Here is a 5,486-nt window from a genome sequence, read left to right as displayed (position 1 = left end):
TTATTCATGTCTAGAGTTGTTTTTTTTTTTTCATAATAGTGTTACTTCTTATAAGAATGTGAGCTTTTAATTGATAATTCAAAATACAGAAAAATACTTTTTATCCATCAGATTTTATTATTTTTTAATTTTTATCATTTTTTAAATTTTAAATTTTATTTATTTATATATTTATTTTTTGGCACCAAAAAGCTTTACTGTTCCATTTGGTCCAGGGCTTGTGAGAGGGCTCCAAGGTGGTTAAAATGCTACTTAGTGGCTGCAGGGAGAAGCTCAGGCACAAGCCCTGGCACCAGGGGGAAGCCAGAGGGTCCTTGAAAGGCTGCTGGGCTTCAGAGGCTCCTAGTCAGGCTTGAGAGTGAGCCTTTCGAGGAGATCCTTGCCCAGTCTAGCCAGCCTACAGAGATTAGTCAGGTGGTCCCCCATCTTCTTGATGAGCTTCACCTGCTCCTCTAGGAAGTGGTTCGCCAGAAAGTCACAGAGATGGGTGTGTGTGCAGGCTGAACCCAAGGCATACAGGTCCCAAAGGGCCTGGTTCAGGTTCTCCAGAACCAGGGAAGCTTCCACGGCATCCATGGTTTTATGCCACTCATCATGGGATGGCTTCTGCACGTCCTGGAAGAGGGTGTCGAGGCTGAGCTGGTTTAACATCTTCAAGAGCAGATATGCTTCTCCTCGGCCAACTGGAAGAAAAAAGGGCCCACACCCTCCAGAACCACATCCTCCCGGTGGAAATAGAAGCCCAGAGAGAGGTAGGTGTAGGAGGCCCACATATGCACATGGACCAGGCAGTTGATGGCAGCCTCCCCCTTGGTGGAATAATTCTTTTTTTTTTTTTAAGATTTTATTTATTTATTTGAGAGAGGGAGAGAGCACAAGCAGGGGGAGTGGCTGAAGAAGATGGAGAAGCAGGCTCCCCGCTGAGTAGGGAGCCTGACACCGGACTTGATCCCAGGACCCCAAGATCATGACCTGAGCCGAAGGCAGACGCTTAACTAACTGAGCCTCCCAAGTGCCCCTTGGTGGAATAATTCTGACAAATCTGGGAGTTCATGGTTAATCGTAATAAGGAGCTAAGCTCAAAATAGGGTGTTGGCTGGTTCTGGAGGCAGAGGGTGGCCAAGAAGATGTCTCTGAAGGTTGTGACTGGAAAAAGGTTGGAGGGTGGTCTCAGGCTGGTAGAAGGGGCGTCCCTGGGTCTATTCAAACACTGTTGAAGCTAGAGACAGATCCACAGGACAGCTGAGTGCCCTGCCTTTATGCACTGGATTTTAAAAGTGATACTGTCTGTTGAGAAAGAATAAATACTTCAATGTTTCATTTGATTTACACTTTCAAAAATCATTTTTTATTTCTCTTAAATATGATACAATATTTTGTTGACTTAAAAAGTACATTAAGCTGATTGTTTCTGTTTTGCAACTTAGTCAATGTACCTAATACACTAAGAAAAAAAAGGTAGAATTTAATTAATTACCATCAGTAGCCTATTTCTGAATTTCAATTGGCTGACAGCTCTTTAACGAACTGATTCACTTTTTACCATTTTGCAGAGGTACAGGCAAAACTAACAATCACAAACATTGCCAAGTCCTAAGAATTCACCAGGGACTCCTATTTTTGAAGAATGTTATCTAAATCTTTATCTGGGGACATCACTAAATGTTGCCCTAGCTAGCTGAATAGCTTGTCAAATATAATAAATAATATTCGATTTATTTTTATTAAAAAATCATGGTTCATTTTTCAAAAATGAAAAACTATCTTGATATTAATGCATTGCTAAGCATAGGACAGGGTGATTCCAAATTAGCATAAAGGCACTTCGCTCAGTATGTCGCCAACATGAAAAAACTGGGGCCATTCACATTAGAGGAAAGGAGAAGCACAGTTGAAAACAGGCAAGTTCTTTGTTAACTTCTGTAATATTTAAAATCAACCAATGTTTTGATACATTGAAAAACTTCTGAAGTGCAAGTCAGAAAAAATGACAAATTTTTCCAGAGAAAAACTAAATTGTATTTCAGATTTAATACTTTGTGCATTCCCATGGTCTGACTTTATATCCTGTGAACCTAACAATTCATTTTACTTATAATTAAGTTCAACTAAGTACAGAGACTTCTCTAGGGAGAAAACAGGTGTGTTGGGAACAACTTTGAAAATTTAATTTTTATGTAAGAGGTATACTTTTTGTTCTTTGTATTTTTCCTTTCGTTAGAAATATTCTATCTACAAGTATGGAAAAGGCACCCTGACAAAGAGTACTCAATTGATTTTGCTTGGTGATTGCCTTGACATATTTGTTCATAACTTCCATTCCCATTAAATAATACAGATAAGATTTTAAAAATTAAAGAAAATACTGCACTACTTACAACATTTATTTATTCAGTAGAGATGTGTGAGAAAATAAAAATCTAGTGCGTAACAAACATCCAAGGCCTTTGGGCTAGGTCGAGATTCACAAATAACTTACCGTGTCGGCCTCCATTTTACTGTCTTTCTTCGCAGAAGTTACCTCTTGGAAAGAAAAGCTTCTGTGTATATAGAAACTGCCAGAGTTAATTCTTAAAATTGTGAAAACAAAATCATTCAATGAAATCAATTCCATAAATTCCAAAAATGGTTCTAAGTGGAAGAAGATGGAGAAAATCTTTAACTTTGAAGGGACTATTTCAGATGAGATTGGGTGCGTTCAGGGTGGTATGACCGTAGACTGAAGGGACTATTTCAAAACCTTTTTTTTTGTTTTTTTCAATGAAAAACCTATCTGTGCCTTTTTCCAGACTGAAAAGTTTTATTTTTTCATTTTGTGGGGGCAGATATGATCAATAAAAAACAAACAAACAAAAAACCCCAAAACCCAGGAGTCATGGAAAGAAATCTTGAAGAAGTATGTTTTTAAAATGAGACCCAAACAACACAGGTTTACTCTGTGCCAAATAAACTGAGCTCTAACTACCTTTCCAAACATCCCCTTCCCAGCGTTGTCCTGGATTATGGATGACAACAAGATGAATTTGCATGTGATTTGGCAGGCAGAAGTGAGGGAGCAGTGATAGTGTTTTATGTCTTGGAGTTTGGTCTGGGGCACTGAACACGTGGAAATGTTGACTTACTTTGTTGGCAAGGGTCAACATGCAGGCCTGCAGCTCCTTTCTCTCCTGCTGGATTTTCTTCCATGGGTTCTCTGAATCCTGAGCCGGGCGCATGAACAGATCTATGCTCAAGAGAGTCAGCTTTTCCTGCAGGGCAATCCTAGCATTGAAGCTGATAGCAGAGGCTAGAGAAAGATGCAAGTTCCAGCTCATCCTCGTGGTTCTGGTTTCTCATCGTTTTCCTCCATATTCAGCTTTTCTTTCTGACCTCTAGACCAAGAGAGTCATGCCTCTTCAGGCTCATCCTCAGACTCGGAGACAATAGCTTTGCACAGACTTCTTCACCACGTTCATTCCTGCTTAGAGTTGAATTCCTTTAAGTTCTTTATTCAGTATTATTTGTAGTCGTTCTTATCGACAGCGCCCCTGATCTGATTGAGCCTTCAGTGACACACACAGAGTTTTGCAAACAGTGGATTACCGAGTGTCTGGAGATGAGGGAGAATTTGAGATGATGATGACAGAAATTGAGACAGAAGAGTTAAATATAACACAGGTCATCAAACACCTTTTATTTTATGATGGATCTGTATACATTTTATAGAATGAATCTCTTAGAAGGAAAGATGGACTATAGAATAGAGATCGAGTATGTGGATGTTTTCACTAGTTCTTCTTTAAGAACAGGTTTCCAATTGTTACTTATTAAGAGAATCTAATTTTTAGCCTGACTTGTGACATTAGGGGAAAAAATTGTATTTCTCAGCCACCTTAGAGTTAAAGATAGCTAATTTATGGCCAATAGACTCTAAGCAGAGATGTGTGTGCAATTTTTAGCATGTATGCTTAGAATCAGGAACATATCATTTTACTTTTTAGCTCTTCCTTTTTCCTGCTGGTTAGCATGTAGAAGACATGGCTGGAGTTTGAGCTGTTGTCTTCAACCATAAAGTGAAACCTGTATGCTTAGACCAGTGGAACAGCAGTATTGAAAGAGTCCATTTTTATGAAGCCTCCTAGTCAGTCCTGGAGTTCTTATATTCAAACTCAACACAGTAGAGAAATACATATCGACTTTATTTTATTCATTGTTGTTTTGAGTTTTGGGTCTCTCACTTAATCATATACGATTAATAGGGGCATTTTAAGTAAAATTATGCATTTAAAGTATACAACCTGATATTTTGATAGACATATATAGTGAAATGATTACTATAATCAAGCTAATTAATATATCCATCTCTTCTCATAGTTAACTTTTTTTTGGTGAAAGCTTCTGAAATCTAAGCAAACTTCTAGTATACATTACAGTGATATTAACAATAGTCATCATGCTGTACATTAGCCCTCTAGAACTTATTCATCCTACACAACTGCAATTTTGTACCCTTTGACCAACATCTTTCATCTCTCCCACCTTTCTACTCTCTGCTTCTGAGAATCAATTTTTTTTTTTTTTTAGATTTTGGATATAAGTGACATCATGCAGTATTTTTCTTTTTGCATTATTTCACTTAGCATAAAGTCCTCCAGTTTCATCCCTGTTGTTGCATATGGCAGGATCTCCTTTTTTAAGGCTGACTAATATTGCATTGTATGTATGTATCACAGTTTTTGTTTTTGTTTTTTAAATCCATTCATCCATCAACAGACACTTAGGTCACTTCTGTATCTTGGCTGTTGTGAATAGTGCTGCAGTGGACATGGGAGTGCAGATATCTCTTTGAGGTACTAATTTCATTTCCTTTGGATGTATACCCAGAAGAGGGATTGCTGGATTATACAGTATTTCTAATAGGGTTTTTTCTTAAGTAGAAGGAGAAAACAATGATTTCCATTACAACCCTGAAAAGAAGAAAGGAAGTCAGAAGTAGGTAAGTTTGTAGGTAAGACCAAGGACTTGGGAGAGTGCATATCTATTTTCCCGGTGATGTAGAAAATGATAATTAGTGACAAATTTTGTCAGAGAGGCAACAAGGTGGAAATAAAATTGGTGGGAATTAATTTATTTTAGACAGACCTAGGTTTAAATCCTTCTCTGGTATAAAGTAGGAAATGCTAAATGGATTTAAGATAACAGTGTCTGTACTACGACTGACCTAAGTTTGTAATAAGTACTGAATTGATTCTTAGAGTTCCTGGTACATAATAAACTCTCAATAAGTATTAGCATCATTGATATGTGGCCAACAGATCTTTGTTAACAAATTATTACAGTGATAACATGATATCACGCAATTCCCACTGAGAATTAAGTTGGAGAAGTTTAGAATGCTGAGGCAATTCCCCCTAAAAATCCCTTTCACAGACATTTTTTTAAACTTTTTTTTCTTTCTTAAATGTCTATCGAATCAATCAGAGTTCGGGTAACAGAAAGTACTTTAG

At 37.7% G+C, this 5,486-nt stretch overlaps 1 pseudogene; it reads right to left on the bottom strand.

The window, feature by feature from the left end:
* Positions 1-342: 342 nt before the first annotated feature.
* Positions 343-3,314, bottom strand: LOC113252609 (ferritin light chain-like; annotated as a pseudogene).
* Between the last annotated feature and the right edge of the window lie 2,172 nt (positions 3,315-5,486).

Source organism: Ursus arctos, unplaced genomic scaffold (assembly GCF_023065955.2).
Source record: "Ursus arctos isolate Adak ecotype North America unplaced genomic scaffold, UrsArc2.0 scaffold_6, whole genome shotgun sequence".
Lineage (NCBI taxonomy): Eukaryota > Metazoa > Chordata > Mammalia > Carnivora > Ursidae > Ursus > Ursus arctos.
Note: the sequence above shows the minus strand (reverse complement) of the source record. Positions and strands in the feature narration are given on the sequence as shown.